General features: G+C 44.0%; 3 non-coding genes across 3 annotated transcripts; all 3 read right to left on the bottom strand.

Annotated features, from left to right (window-relative positions):
• Positions 1-11769: 11769 nt before the first annotated feature.
• Trnal-uaa (transfer RNA leucine (anticodon UAA)) lies at positions 11770-11853 on the bottom strand. The gene has a single exon. It is a non-coding gene; the product is annotated as a tRNA-Leu (tRNA).
• Positions 11854-13631: 1778 nt separating this feature from the next.
• On the bottom strand, positions 13632-13715 carry Trnal-uaa (transfer RNA leucine (anticodon UAA)). Its single transcript has one exon. It is a non-coding gene; the product is annotated as a tRNA-Leu (tRNA).
• Positions 13716-15493: 1778 nt separating this feature from the next.
• Positions 15494-15577, bottom strand: Trnal-uaa (transfer RNA leucine (anticodon UAA)). Its single transcript has one exon. It is a non-coding gene; the product is annotated as a tRNA-Leu (tRNA).
• Between the last annotated feature and the right edge of the window lie 1432 nt (positions 15578-17009).

Genomic DNA, 17009 nt, shown 5'->3' with positions numbered 1-17009 from the left:
TCGAGAGGCAAGAGAGGGGTCAGCGTGATGGACCGTATCATTACCGCTCAGCAACACCGAAAACTAAGGGAAAAGGCAAAATTAAAGAATCCAACAGCTCGCAGACTTCCTAGTTAGCCACCGAGCCGTGTACTAAGCACGCAAAAACGCTGCTTAACTTCGGTGATCGGACGAGAACCCGTGTCGTCAGCGTGTCACACAAGTCGGCGAGATCTTTTCCAGACGTGCGGACATCTTAGTCCTTGTACAGATCACTTGGGATTTGCCTGGCAGTCTCTCGCGCTGCCTTTTTGGGAAGCAATATTGAATAGCCCTAGGTGGGATCTAACCCATAGCCTTCCCGTTGTTAGCATGACACACTAACTTAGAGAGCTTACTGCCCACGCAATACGGAACTCCAGCACCTGAGCCACCGTTTCATCTATCTTTATTAAGGCTTTACGATTCATTTAAACACGTATGCGCTGCTGTTGAGGTTTTCTCGCTGTCGCTTGGAGCCCAGAGCCACAGCACAACAACAACGGAAACGTGCGTGAGAAGAGCTAAACCTCGTCGCAGGAAAAGTATGTTCCGCTATTTCTTTTCGACCACTCGGGCTGTCACTGTCGTCTCTAGTAAAATCTGCATGGCGTGTTCCTGCATAATTCACTTGTTCTGTAAGATCAAGGGAGTATGTTAGTTTCAGAATGTTTAAAATGCATTGTCAGATGTGGGGTTCGAACCGACGCTCCCTTACGGGAACCTGTGATGTTACAAAATAAAAGTGATGTTGTTATTCAATGGAAAGTTGGAAATTGAGATTTAGCATACTGTTTTATCAATCGCAATTGGAGTAAGAATCATGGATTGACCATTGTCATAAAATATTGCATTATGAGATGTGAATAGTTTCTACCTGCAGTTTCGCGTGGCTTGAGGCAGTCTCAACTTGTAAGTAGGCTGTTTAGTTTTTTTTATTGGTAACGCCACCTCAGTATGAAAATCACTGGCTGTTCTGTGTGCAGTCTGTGGCTAGTTTGCATTGTTGTCTGCCATTGTAGTGTTGGGCAGCGGCAGCTGGATGTGAACAGCGCGTAGCGTTGCACAGTTGGAGGTGAGCCGCCAGCAGTGGTGGATGTGGGGAGAGAGATGGCGGAGTTTTGAAATTTGTCATGAACTGCTATATTTATATATGATGATATCAAGGTAAATACATTGTTTGTTCTCTATTAATATCTTTCATTTTGATAACTATGCCTATCAGTAGTTAGTGCCTTCCATAGTTTGAATCTTTTATTTAGCTGGCAGTAGTGGCGCTCCCTGTATCGCAGTAGCTTGAGCAGCGAAGATTTTTGTGAGGTAAGTGATTTGTGAAAGGTATAGTTTAATGTTAGTCAGGGCCATTCTATTGTAGGGATTTCTGAAAGTCAGATTGCGTTGCGCTAAAAATATTGTGTGTCAGGTTAAGCACAGTCTTGTATAATTGTTCAAAAGGGGACGTTTCATATGTCGACCCTTAGCCTAGGATACCTCACTGGAATCTTCTGATTTTTCTTGTAGTTTGTGTAATTAGTGTAGATTTTGTTTATTGCTAGCGCGTAACTGTAGAGAGAATTTCCTTTGTAGTTGTAGTTTTTCATTGTTGTACAGTAAAACAGTTGTGGCATGCATGTAGATTTGCACCAAGTATTTCGCAGCTGCAATTAACTAGATATTATTTTCAGTGCTATTTTAATGTGTTCTCTTATTTTTGATCTTCAAATTGTGTTTTTCTGTGTTGTCGTGTGAAATACTGTGACAATAATGGCGTGTGAAAAACGTAATACTAGGCTCCAAAGTAAACTGAGAAATGACAGTGAAGACGAAGGCAGTGTGTTAGCGCTGCAGAGTAATGAATTAACTAATGTTCAAAGTAGTAATTTGGTAATTGCGCATAGGGAAATGGAGCGGGCGGCAAACAGTGGTGTAGACAGTGAAACAGGTAGTGAACAGGGAAGCGTTATCGATCGATTGGTCGGCAACAGCTCGCCTCAGGAATCGGGAATGACAGAACACAATATTGGAAATACTGCAGACTCAGGTTTTGGGTTCTCATCGTTTTCTCAAATGAGTCAAGACACATTTTCCGCTTGTCAAAATGTGAATGTTGCCGGTGCAACTTCACTGCCGAAAAGCACTGAGGAACATGTTTCAGACACCAGTGCATTGTTATTACAATTAATGCAACAAATGGGACAAAAGCTTGAAAAGTTAGACACAATGGAACAACACCAGAGACAAACGCAGCAACAGTTAGACACAGTGGAACAAAATCTCAAAAAGTTAGACACAATGCAAACTAGCCACAGACTGCACACAGCGCAGCCAGTGATTTTCATACAGAGGTGGCGTTACCAATAAAAAAACCTAAACAGCCTACTTACAAACTAGCGTGCTATTGATTAAGAAATTGCGTTATCGTCTTTCTAATTACTTCATGATCGTAGATACGATCATACCCGGTTGTGAAGTTATTGTTATGACAAAACAATTTCCTAAGGGACCAGAAAGTTCTTAAGGGCGCAAAAACAACTGTAACATCACACAAAAGGGAAATTCAATATTAAAGCTGATGCAAGAAGACGATAAAACAGTTTTCTTTTTATCAATGTAACACGCACATTGGACTGCTGATCTTGGTGTCTGTAATCTTAGCAAAATGCATAATTAAAATGAAAATAATACTGAGGAGATGACAGGAATGAGCACTGCTAAATGACTCAGTATTTCCAGAACAAATATTTATTATAACTAAAACATATATCGTACCTTAAGCTTAGTACTACAATGACGGTAGATTTTTATGTCCGTATCACGTCCATTGAGCGCTCTTTTATATGGCCATTGTCTTCTTTGAGTCGCTCGTGCGTCGTCACGGTAAGTTATAACAGTTCTTTACACTTCACTCAAACTTAGACATAACACGTTTTTATACATTTAGTAAAAATTGGATCAGACTGCCACAAATCTGCGTCCGTCTTACTTGAGAAAAACAGTACAAGTCTTTTTAGCGCTCAAGGCTTCATTTGTTCTACAGCGAACAAAATAGTGAAGGATCGCATATCTATCCGTAATTTCTGTTTATATTTCCGCCCAAAGACGACGAATTACATTATTTAGAAAATTCCACCGTCGCCATGCGACGCCTCATTATACATTAATCATTATTTATAAACAAGTATTTGCCTTCTGGCTGAAAGTATTAACTACTCGTATTTGCTATTTTAATGAAGTCAAAAATAGCGAATATCACATTGCCTCCCATGAGGAGAGAGGGAATGCAGAAGGATTACCTCGATCCTCATGTCCTCATCAGATATTCGTGATTTTTGGTGTGACATTTACATAATGTTACTGGCGTACTATGTACATAAATTGAAATTACATTTATAAACATATATCAGATATTTATCATTTTTCAAAATAAAGTTTTTTATTCTTTGTTCATTAGTCACTTCATTCCATAATACCAAGATTAACATTTATGTGCATATTTAAGTTTGGTCCATATTTGCTTATAACAATAAGTGAACGTTCATTTCGCTCTTCAGGGGATAGAATTCAGAAATTACTTTCTCTTGAGCTTCACAACTAATACATGAGTACAGTGAGTGCTTATTTTCACTAAACTAGAGTGGACAATGTTCGAGCATCTGTTGACTCATTGTGGTTCAATTACAGTTTAATAACGTAGCACTACACTTCGTGATGCTTTCACTTTCTGTGTTAGCTGTCTACTGCGTTCATCATGCAGTACATCTGTCCTTTCCACTGTGGTGCCAGGAATTCAAGTGGCTTCCCGGGTTTTTATTTACAATATGAAACAGAAGAAGTGGAAAATTATTAGTATAACTTACAACCTATTGGGTACATTTGTTAAGGATCGGGACTGGTCTGGAGTTTAGGGTCTTCCTATAGTGCACATTCATTTTCTTTGTGCATCAAGAGACAGGATTATAATTCATTTTAGCAGTGTTCAGGAGTGCCGGTATTAATGGCTTTAAGGTCTGAGTAATCTAACAATCTACTTCTCACTCATCTTAACTTCAACTCAAGAAAATCGCTTAATTTACATATGAAGATGTAGTCACACAAGTGTACAAATGTCTTTCCTCCAGTATGTACGATGGAAGTCATGGCGGTTAGCAGTTTGAAGTTTGGATTGTTTCGTCACCCACACGTCAGCCACTCACAGCGGCTGCACAGTGTTGCGTGAGCTCCAACACTCAGTATCCGTTCGCGCTCAGGCTGTAACAGAGCTGCTGGTCGTCGAGTGCTCCTTTTTTTTTGTGAACTTCGTATCACACGAGTGCATCGATACAAACACCTCGCGCGCGTTTTCCATCGGAGGAGCCAGACACTGAAGCTGCCTCCATACTTCTCTGTCAACTGCCTCCCATGAGGCTCACAGGTAAGTGACGACGAATGTTTTAGCTGTCGCTGCACGTAGAACAACACTGAACTTTGCGTTGCACCTGTTGTCGTAGCCTTGACTTCTTTTTACACTTGCAGTACAACACTACCACTAATATACAGTGAACAGTTATTTTTATGATGCACGTCGCACTTTAGTGTGCACCTTCACACAGCATTCGTGCTTAGTTCCTTCGCCGATGGAGTTCATTTACAAAACAATCAATTTTGCAGGTTTCCTCCATTGGTACAGAAAGACTTATATTCAACTATTTACAAAAGATCACTTACGAGCTAATATTTACAATTAATGGTCACTCCTTTTGTTAAGTCCAGTGAACAACTGCTTTATGAATGGACTCTTTATATCTCAAGGTTTACTTTCATTAGTGAACCTAAAAATATTCTTTCAAACTTTCTTTTAAGGTCTCATCTCCTCATTATGAAAACTACAGGTTTCGCAACACTCGTTGCATTTATTCTTTAGTGCACCCAAGATCATTTTCTACTGCCACGCAGCATATCTACTACTTAACGAGTACGCATTTAACGCTGAATCTTTTTTTTTGTGCTTTCCTTTGTGCTTGCCAATTTTTTTTATATTTGAGGGCAGACTGGATAACAATAGGTCTCCCTCTTCGCTTCATGTACTCAGCAATCGTTCTCTGTTAAAAAAAAATAGGGTAACGCGTGTCTACTATTTTTCGCATGAATGGAATTACCGACAGTTCACTGGGTTTACGCAACCGGTCCATAACAAACATTACCAAAGCTAGCGAAGTTCATCACGCTACGTGTCTCATTTCTCATAAGCACTGCTTTGCCTCGAAGCACACGTGCCTTTTACAAGTCGACCCTTGGTCTGGTTTAATGAACCAGGATCAAAAGGAATGGGCACAAGGAAAATGGATTTCATAAGAGGAGTGTCTTAGGAGACATTTTTGCAATAAAATCTGCAGGTAAATAAAATTATCATAATAAACATAGGCACATATATAAATTTCAACCTCTTTCATTACAGCATGCTTTGCTACTTCTACGTCTTACTCTGGTTATAGTCAGTATTAAGCTTAAATATCACTGCATTGCTTGTTCTTTAGATTAGCCTTCAATTAGAGTATTGAATGGTCGCTAGATTACACTACAGATCTTCTGAAGATCTTTACTTGGACTTATTTATGATACAGTGGGCTTGCTGTGTGGTTATTTAGTACCTTGATTCTACTGAAATCAATTCGTCAGCTAACATTCCTCATATACTCTTTACATTGGGCTCAGATAACAGGGAAATAGTTTACTTTCATAACAATTAATGGCCTCGTGGAGTACTTACGCTACATTATTGATGCTTCATGGTTTGCCTCTATTTGTACTGTATTTCACCTAACTTAGTTTACTACAGCTTATTGTCTCCTTGCGTGAACACATGTGGGTTACCACTTGTTTTTCCATTTAACAGCACGCTTTAACTGAACTTAAAGCTATTTCTTCTACTCCTGTCCACTGTCTGGACTGTTTGACCATGTACCTTTTTTTTTTTTAAGCAGGTAATTTGGGCTTTTACAACAGAACTTCAAGTACTTATATTACTAAATATAAATCTATAAATCTTCTTGTACCTTGAGAGAAGTGCTTATTTACGCATCCTTCTCCATTTCTCACCTTTACATATTTATATAGCTCCGGGCAATCGCCTCGCAAGCACTTTTCTTTTCTTAATACTAACTTAAAATTAAATTGAAATTCTTGGTGCAACCCCTATTTCCTGCTTCAGCTTGTTGAAGAAATATCAGTTCAATGTCCATCACTATAAATAATTTTTCCATACTTAACATTTAATACTTAAAGTTTACATGTAGTAGCTGTTACCATGAAGTCTGTGCGCTGTTCAACACAATACTTATCATTAACAGTTCACACAAGGAAATTTCCAGTACGCAAGAGGCAGGAAACCGAAACAGATTCTATCTGCAGTTGAGGCTGTGTCTGTAAACTAACTCTCTGTTTCAATGGACCAATCGCTCCCGATATGGAGCAGCCCTGAATCGGCAATGATAAAACTTTTGAAACAGAAGACACCTGTCTGAAGAGACATCGTGACATGACGATGTTTGCTCCTGTATCAACAACGGCTGTGAAAGGACTGTTGGCAATAGAAATCTTAATCGAAGCCGGGACCTGTTCATCATAAATGTTGTTAATGTCTTGAGCTTCTTTGTCACGTGCAAGGTCATCTCGTAAGTCGGTCTCTTGGTCGTACCGTATCGCATTAACATACTCAGAATCAGAGTATTCGTTAGTGCCCCCACTCAAAATCCGCAGCGACCTCTTGGAGGCTGAAAGGCGCTGCCTCTAATTTTCCGCAGGATGTTTAACCTGTTTGTCATTCATGGCCATAAGTGTTTGTTCCGTTTCATATTGGTGGTGGTTACGTGGTACAAATGCCGGTGTAGAGGGGTAAAATCCACTGGGTGCATTCACTTGTGAATAAAATACTTGAGACGGCGGCTGTCGCCCGATCTTTTGGTTGCCGGCAGAACCATTTCCTTGTGAAGGAAAGTTCGCATTTGGTACCGTTTGAAAATTGTTCCGCGGTCCTCTATTCTGTGAAAAGTTGTTCTGATGTGCTGGGTGGCCTCCGCCTTGCCCATGCCACTTGCTATTTTTCGACCTATAACTTTGATTGTACACTGGCCCATTTGAAAAATTACCAATCGTTTGTGGAGAATTTCCATACTGCTCAGGCGCAGAATTAAAGGGTGGGTTTCCGTACTGATGTTGTACCTGGTGGTTGTAAATTGGGTGGTATCTCTGCTGACTACTGTAATTGGTTTTCTGCTTCCATTTAAAGTTATTGCCATTTGCGTTTTCATAACGGCTGGCAGGTTGGCAACAGCGGTCGCAGTAGCTCGCTCTCTCCTTCGGCGCATTGTTGTCCGCGTGCGATGCATTCTGCTGGCTGCCAGGGAAGAATTTGCCGCTGCCAACCTTGGAGCGCACATCCTCGCTAATTAAATCTAAGGAATCCAACACAGAAAGGAATACATCCGTGTCTTCTTCGGACACATTTACTAGTTTCTCTCTTATAGACACAGGGAGTTTGCTTTTGAGAATCATAATTACGTCCTTGGAAGAAATCGGAGAATCCCAGAACTTAATTTTTGCTAGATACTTCTCGAAGTATCGCCGGAGACTTCCATGCTTCTCATTGAAAATCTCCGCACCATACACCTCCTTCCTTAATCTCTGCTGTACCCCATTACTCCAAAATTTTGCCAAGAACATTTTCTCAAACTCTTCATAATTCCTACACGTGTCTACCATTTCCGTTCCCCATATGCTGCATCACCAGAAATAAAGCCAGTGACGAACTGAATACGCTGTCTGTCTGTCCAGCTCCTGGGAAATATGCCGGAAAAATTCTTTAGGAACACGATGGGGTGTATTTCTCGCTTCTGCGGATGAAAATCAGGAAAAGTGTGATGCTTAATCACACTTTCCTCTTGCATTAAACTCACGATTGTGGGCGGATCATTTATTTTCCCTACTCGGGACTCAACAGGACTGTTGTTTTGCATGTAATCAGGCGGTGAACGATAAGGAGTTGACTGACATTCGTCACCGTCTAAAGAGTTGTTCCCTATAGTTTGCGTATGCGTGTGCGGATTTTCTACCCAGTTTCTCAGCCTTCTAACTTCGTCCACTACTTGCTGCTTCCACTCGGGAAGATCCCGTGTAAGTGTCCTCCGAATGTGTCCCAATTCAGAAACCACTGTGTCTCCAGACTTACCAGGAGCAGCTAAGATTTCATAAGTTACATCCTTGACAGTCTCCCTAAGCTCCTCCCTGACCTTCTTTTCGACAAAAATATCTTTACCCTTTATCCATTCACCGTAGTGTTCCGACAATGCCTCCGCGTGTGCTTTCACGGTGCTCTTAACCTGTTCTTCAATATTGATTGAGTCTATCTGCCTCGACAGATCCTCCACTACACCTTCAATGTCAGATACTGCATTTCTAACTGAGTTTATTTCTTTGGTAGCTGCCTGAATTTTTGTGTTTAATGTTCCAGATACTTCAGCTATTTCACTTTTCACCTGTTTCTGCATTTTCTGAATTTGATCACTGATCTTAGTTTGCACCTCACCCAAATGGGTATTTAATTCAGCCGTAATTTCTTTATGCAGATCTGTTTTGATTGTGCCTAGCTGTGTTTTTAATGATTCGCTTACAGCATCTAATCGGACGTTAACAGCCTCAATTTGTGTTTTTACTGATTCGCTTACAGCATCTAATCGGGCGTTAACAGTCTCATTTTGTGTTTTTATAGTCTCATTTTGTGTTTTTACTGCATCTAATCGGGCGTTAACAGTCACATTTTGTGTTTTTATAGTCTCATTTACTGCGTCAAACTGTTGTTTCAGCATTTCCATTAACGCACCGAGGTCATTTGTAGCTGCAGCGGGAAGAATTTGGACTTTAGGGTCACTTTCCCCTGTTACAGACATGGTTAGTTCAGTTTCCACACGGGAACCTACCGTTCGCGATCGTAAAGGGTATGGAATACTATTAACGTCTTCACTCCCGTCTCCTGTTGTCACCTGTCTCTGTTTACTAACTGCCATTTTCGTCAGTAAATCACGTGCTACTTAAGGCTTTCGTCGTTTGTCAGTGACGTGGTGAGTCCGCTAAGAGCACCGCTCTCGCGTGAGCAACAAATGAAATTCTATCTGGCGAGAAGACAAGATAGAACCTAAACGTTTCAGACAAATGAATGAAGATGCTCTTCACTGCAAATTGCACACACTATCCACCATGTTGAAAATGTAATACAGCTACACTAACAATGGGGAGAAATAATTTCTATTATCAGACTACGAAGAATTTTACTTTGAAAGATAAAATAAAGCAGATTTTCTATAGCGGGAAGGAGATAGAAAGGATGTGGATCAACTTGGAAAAGCAACGTTGCTACTGAAGCACTACACTGCGTATGCAAAATTCTGACTTACTTTTTGATGGCTTGATTACCGCTATGTTGTCTCAGCAAATTCACGTCTCTTTTCTTTTCTTTTCTCTCCGTAATTAAACTGCGTTATTGACCAGCATATTTTACGTCATTCTCACAGAGAGATGATGTGTACATGAAACGACAGAACATTTATTAACACAAGCACATAGAAAATTTTCCAAGCATTTGAACTAATTTTTGGTCAAGTCCCTGTTCGGGCGCCAAGTGTGATGTTACAAAATAAAAGTGATGTTGTTATTCAATGGAAAGTTGGAAATTGAGATTTAGCTTACTGTTTTATCAATCGCAATTGGAGTAAGAATCATGGCTTGACCATTGTCATAACATATTGCATTATGAGATGTGAATAGTTTCTACCTGCAGTTTCGCGTGGCTTGAGGCAGTCTCAACTAGCGTGCTATTGATTAAGAAATAACGTTATCGTCTTTCTAATTACTTCATGATCGTAGATACGATCATACCCGGTTGTGAAGTTATTGTTATGACAAAACAATTTCCTAAGGGACCAGAAAGTTCTTAAGGGCGCAAAAACAACTGCAACATCACACAAAAGGGAAATTCAATATTAAAACTGATGCAAGAAGACGATAAAACTGTTTTCTTTTTATCAATGTAACACGCACATTGGACTGCTGATCTTGGTGTCTGTAATCTTAACAAAATGCATAATTAAAATGAAAATAATACTGAGGAGATGACAGGAATGAGCACTGCTAAATGACTCAGTATTTCCAGAACAAATATTTATTATAACTAAAACATATATCGTACCTTAAGCTTAGTACTACAATGACGGTAGATATTTATGTCCGTATCACGTCCATTGAGCGCTCTTTTATATGGCCATTGTCTTCTTTGAGTCGCTCGTGCGTCGTCACGGTAAGTTATAACAGTTCTTTACACTTCAATCAAACTTAGACATAACACGTTTTTATACATTTAGTAAAAATTGGATCAGACTGCCACATATCTGCGTCCGTCTTACTTGAGAAAAACAGTACAAGTCTTTTTAGCGCTCAAGGCTTCATTTGTTCTCCAGCGAACAAAATAGTGAAGGATCGCATATCTATCCGTAATTTCTGATTATATTGCCGCCCAAAGACGACGAATTACATTATTTAGAAAATTCGGCTACAGCGAGATTGCCTTCTGCCTCTGGCGCCAGGAGGGAAGGCGAAACATCACGGCGCAAGCAGCGCGTAGCAGAAGGCGGTGGTGCTGTGTCGGTCAGCATGGTTGCTTCCCAAGTAGCTGATCCGGGTTCGAAACCCGGACACCGCACGGAAGTTGCCTTCTTTACTCAGGAGAGTGTTTCCAACGCTCGCGATCGTCGAATTTCCGAACTGTCGTGTTACGAATGGTTTTCCTTCGCCCCTCGTCCCGCTCCGCGTAGGCTAGTGCGGATTGCGATTCACAGCATCGTGTGTCCCCTTGTGTCGACTTGTCTCGACTTTCCTCGGCTGACGCGAAAGCTGAAGCTTGCAAATGGGCGTATATGTAGAGCACAGGCGCTAGAAACGACTGGGAGAGACCAACTCGACAAACACACAACGGACCCTTTCATTTGACTGTGGCCGCAGGTTCGCGAATTTGCGTCCCGAGAGGCAAGAGAGGGGTCAGCGTGATGGACCGTATCATTACCGCGCAGCAACACCGAAAACTAAGGGAAAAGGCAAAATTAAAGAATCCAACAGCACGCAGACTTCCTAGTTAGCCACTGAGCCGTGTACTAAGCACGCAAAAACGCTGCTTACTTCGGTGATCGGACGTGAACCCGTGTCGTCAGCGTGGCACACAAGTCGGCGAGAACGTTTCCAGACGTGCGGACATCTCAGTCCTTGTACAGATCACTTGGGATTTGCCTGGCAGTCTCTCGCGCTGCCTTTTAGGGAAGCAATATGGAATATCCCTTGGTGGGATGTAGCCCATAGCCTTCCCGTTGTTAGCATGACACACTAACTTAGTGAGTATATTGCCCACGCAATACGGCCGCTTCAGAACTCCAGCACCTGAGCCTCCGTTTCATCTATCTTTATTAAGGCCTTGCGATTCATTTAAACACGTATGCGTTGCTGTTGAGGTTTTCTCGCTGTCGCTTGGAACCCAGAGGCACAAAACAACAACAACGGGAACGTCCGTGAGAAGAGGTAAACCTCGACGCAGGAAAAGTATGTTCCGCCATTTCTTTTCGACCGCTCGGGCTGTCACTGTCGTCTCTAGTAAAATCTGCATGGCGTGTTCCTGCATAATTTACTTGTTCTGTAAGATCAAGGGAGTATGTTAGTTTCAGAATGTTTAAAATGCATTGTCAGATGTGGGGTTCGAACCCACGCTCCCTTACGGGAACCAGAGCTTAAATCTGGCGCCTTAGACCGCTCGGCCAATCTGACGTGCGAGGCAAGAGCTCCAGAGACTTCCATCTCTATCAATATCTCAAAGAACCTCACTGCGAAATCTGTTTCTTTTTTCGGTAGGATGGAATTATGTCAGTTTTAGAAAATTTAAGACGCAATGTCTGACATGGCGTAGGAAATGCACCACCCCTTTCGGGAACCAATGTGGCGCGTTGGACCGCTTTCTTCCGTCGTTTCCAGTTTGAACTGTAACTAGCGAAACTGTATTTAATAATAGGAACATTTTCACATTGATGTAAAGAAAACTTGATATTAACGAACGGCAAATAGGGCCGTTTCCTAGCAACTGCCACGCTGTGCATTACGCACTCGTGGGAAGCCAATGAAATACTTCCTGTGAGGCTCAAACTGTCGACCTTCACTTTCCAATACTTAGGCACTGCCCCGGTGGTACCGACGCGTACGTACTGAAACGTCTTTGGATCGTCAGTGAGTACTTCATGTTAGAAATTTCGTGTTCGCCCTGATGTGCATTAAAGGGCAGATTCTTCAGTAAAAGTTAGTTCTGCGCTCAGTTACAGTATATGGCCCTAGCAGCACCAGGAAAACGGGTTCAGATTTACTCGCCTTCCACTCGGCGTTGAACGCCTACAGCGAGATTGCCTTCGGCCTCTGGCGCCAGGAGGGAAGGCGACACATCACGGCGCAAGCAGCGCGTAGCAGAGGGCGGTGGTGGTGTGTCGGTCAGCATGGTTGCTTCCCAAGTAGCTGATCCGGGTTCGAAACCCGGACACCGCACGGAAGTTGTCTTCTTTACTCAGGAGAGTGTTTCCAACGCTCGCGATCGTCGAATTTCCGAACTGTCGTGTTACGAATGGTTTTCCTTCGCCCCTCGTCCCGCTCCGCGTAGGCTAGTGCGGATTGCGATTCACAGCATCGTGTGTCCCCATGTGTCGACTTGTCTCGACTTTGCTCGGCTGACGCTTGCAAATGGGCGTATATGTAGAGGACAGTCGCTAGAAACGACTGGGAGAGACCAACTCGACAAACACACTACGGACCCTTTCATTTGACTGCGGCCGCAGGCTAGCGAATTTAGGTACCGAGAGGCAAGAGAGGGGTCAGCGTGCTTGACCGTATCATCACCGCGCAGCAGCACCGAAAACTAAGGGAAAAGGCAATATTAAAGAATCCAACAGCACGCAGACTTCCTAGTTAGCCACCGAGCCGTGTACTAAGCACGCAAAAACGCTGCTTAACCTCGGTGATCGGACGAGAATCCGTGTCGTCAGCGTGGCACACAAGTCGGCGAGAACGTTTCCAGACGTGCGGACATCTTAGTCCTTGTACAGATCACTTGGGATTTGCCTGGCAGTCTCTCGCGCTGCCTTTTAGGGAACCAATATGGAATAGCCCTTGGTGGGATCTAACGCATAGCCGTCCCGTTGTTAGCATGACACACTAACTTAGTGAGCTTACTGCCCACGCAATACGGCCGCTTCAGAACTCCAGTACCTGAGCCACCGTTTCATCTATCTTTATTAAGGCACTACGATTCATTTAAACACGTATGTGATGCTGTTGAGGTTGCCTCGCTGTCGCTTGGAACCCAGAGGCACAACACAACAACACCAGAAACGTCCGTGAGAAGAGCTAAAAATCGACACAGGAAAAGTATGTTCCGGTATTTCTTTTCGACCGCTCGGGGTGTCACTGTCGTCTCCAGTAAAATCTGCATGGCGTGTTTCTGCGTAATTTATACTTGTTCTGTAAGATCAAGGGAGTATGTTAGTTTCAGAATGTTTAAAATGCATTGTCAGATGTGGGGTTCGAACCCACGCTCCCTTACGGGAACCAGAGCTTAAATCTGGCGCCTTAGACCGCTCGGCCAATCTGACGTGCGAGGCAAGAGCCCCAGAGACTTCAATCTCTAGCAATATCTCATAGAACCTCACTGCGAAATCTGTTTCTTTTTTCGGTAGGATGGAATTATGTCAGTTTTAGAATATTTAAGACGCAATGTCAGACGTGGCGTAGGAAATGCACCCTCCCTTTCGGGAACCAATGTGTCGCGTTGGACCGCTTTCTTCCGTCGTTTCCAGTTTGAACTGTAACTAGCGAAACTGTATTTAATAATAGGAACATTTTCACATTGATGCAAAGAAAACTTGATATTAACGAACGGCAAATAGGGCCGTTTCCTAGCAACTGCCACGCTGTGCATTACGCACTCGTGGGAAGCCAATGAAATACTTCCTGTGAGGCTCAAACTGTCGACCTTCACTTTACAATACTTAGGCACTGCCCCGGTGGTACCGACGCGTACGTACTGAAACGTCTTTGGATCGTCAGTGAGTACTTCATGTTAGAAATTTCGTGTTCGCCCTGATGTGCATTAAAGGGCAGATTCTTCAGTAAAAGTTAGTTCTGCGCTCAGTTACAGTATATGGCCCTAGCAGCACCAGGAAAACGGGTTCAGATTTACTCGCCTTCCACTCGGCGTTGAGCGCCTACAGCGAGATTGCCTTCGGCCTCTGGCGCCAGGAGGGAAGGCGACACATCACGGCGCAAGCAGCGCGTAGCAGAGGGCGGTGGTGGTGTGTCGGTCAGCATGGTTGCTTCCCAAGTAGCTGATCCGGGTTCGAAACCCGGACACCGCACGGAAGTTGTCTTCTTTACTCAGGAGAGTGTTTCCAACGCTGGCGATCGTCGAATTTCCGAACTGACGTGTTACGAATGGTTTTCCTTCGCCCCTCGTCCCGCTCCGCGTAGGCTAGTGCGGATTGCGATTCACAGCATCGTGTGTCCCCATGTGTCGACTTGTCTCGACTTTGCTCGGCTGACGCTTGCAAATGGGCGTATATGTAGAGGACAGGCGCTAGAAACGACTGGGAGAGACCAACTCGACAAACACACAACGGACCCTTTCATTTGACTGCGGCCGCAGGCTAGCGAATTTAGGTACCGAGAGGCAAGAGAGGGGTCAGCGTGCTTGACCGTATTATCACCGCGCAGCAGCACCGAAAACTAAGGGAAAAGGCAAAATTAAAGAATCCAACAGCACGCAGACTTCCTAGTTAGCCACCGAGCCGTGTACTAAGCACGCAAAAACGCTGCTTAACCTCGGTGATCGGACGAGAATCCGTGTCGTCAGCGTGGCACACAAGTCGGCGAGAACGTTTCCAGACGTGCGGACATCTTAGTCCTTGTACAGATCACTTGGGATTTGCCTGGCAGTCTCTCGCGCTGCCTTTTAGGGAACCAATATGGAATAGCCCTTGGTGGGATCTAACGCATAGCCGTCCCGTTGTTAGCATGACACACTAACTTAGTGAGCTTACTGCCCACGCAATACGGCCGCTTCAGAACTCCAGTACCTGAGCCACCGTTTCATCTATCTTTATTAAGGCACTACGATTCATTTAAACACGTATGTGATGCTGTTGAGGTTGCCTCGCTGTCGCTTGGAACCCAGAGGCACAACACAACAACACCAGAAACGTCCGTGAGAAGAGATAAAAATCGACACAGGAAAAGTATGTTCCGGTATTTCTTTACGACCGCTCGGGGTGTCACTGTCGTCTCCAGTAAAATCTGCATGGCGTGTTTCTGCGTAATTTATACTTGTTCTGTAAGATCAAGGGAGTATGTTAGTTTCAGAATGTTTAAAATGCATTGTCAGATGTGGGGTTCGAACCCACGCTCCCTTACGGGAACCAGAGCTTATGTCTGGCGCCTTAGACCGCTCGGCCAATCTGACGTGCGAGGCAAGAGCCCCAGAGACTTCCATCTCTAGCAATATCTCATAGAACCTCACTGCGAAATCTGTTTCTTTTTTCGGTAGGATGGAATTATGTCAGTTTTAGAATATTTAAGACGCAATGTCAGACGTGGCGTAGGAAATGCACCCTCCCTTTCGGGAACCAATGTGGCGCGTTGGACCGGTTTCTTCCGTCGTTTCCAGTTTGAACTGTAACTAGCGAAACTGTATTTAATAATAGGAACATTTTCACATTGATGCAAAGAAAACTAGATATTAGCCAACGGCAAATAAGGCCGTTTCCTAGCAACAGCCACGCTGTGCTTTACGCACTCGTGGGAAGCCAATGAAATACTTTCCGTGAGGCTCAAACTGTAGACCTTCACTTTACAATACTTAGGCACTGCCCCGGTGGTACCGACGCGTACATACTGAAACGTCTTTGGATCGTCAGTGAGTACTTCATGTTAGAAATTTCGTGTTCGCCCTGATGTGCATTAAAGGGCAGATTCTTCAGTAAAAGTTAGTTCTGCGCTCAGTTTCAGTATATGGCCCTAGCAGCACCAGGAAAACGGGTTCACATGTGCTCGCCTTCCACTCGGCGTTGAGCGCCTACAGCGAGATTGCCTTCGGCCTCTGGCGCCAGGAGGGAAGGCGACACATCACGGCGCAAGCAGCGCGTAGCAGAAGGCGGTGGTGCTGTGTCGGTCAGCATGGTTGCTTCCCAAGTAGCTGATCCGGGTTCGAAACCCGGACACCGCACGGAAGTTGTCTTCTTTACTCAGGAGAGTGTTTCCAACGCTGGCGATCGTCGAATTTCCGAACTGTCGTGTTACGAATGGTTTTCCTTCGCCCCTCGTCCCGCTCCGCGTAGGCTAGTGCGGATTGCGATTCACAGCATCGTGTGTCCCCATGTGTCGACTTGTCTCGACTTTGCTCGGCTGACGCTTGCAAATGGGCGTATATGTAGAGGACAGTCGCTAGAAACGACTGGGAGAGACCAACTCGACAAACACACTACGGACCCTTTCATTTGACTGCGGCCGCAGGCTAGCGAATTTAGGTACCGAGAGGCAAGAGAGGGGTCAGCGTGCTTGACCGTATCATCACCGCGCAGCAGCACCGAAAACTAAGGGAAAAGGCAATATTAAAGAATCCAACAGCACGCAGACTTCCTAGTTAGCCACCGAGCCGTGTACTAAGCACGCAAAAACGCTGCTTAACCTCGGTGATCGGACGAGAATCCGTGTCGTCAGCGTGGCACACAAGTCGGCGAGAACGTTTCCAGACGTGCGGACATCTTAGTCCTTGTACAGATCACTTGGGATTTGCCTGGCAGTCTCTCGCGCTGCCTTTTAGGGAACCAATATGGAATAGCCCTTGGTGGGATCTAACGCATAGCCGTCCCGTTGTTAGCATGACACACTAACTT

This window comes from Schistocerca serialis, chromosome 7, assembly GCF_023864345.2.
Source record: "Schistocerca serialis cubense isolate TAMUIC-IGC-003099 chromosome 7, iqSchSeri2.2, whole genome shotgun sequence".
Lineage (NCBI taxonomy): Eukaryota > Metazoa > Arthropoda > Insecta > Orthoptera > Acrididae > Schistocerca > Schistocerca serialis.
This window is presented reverse-complemented; position numbering and strand designations above follow the sequence as displayed.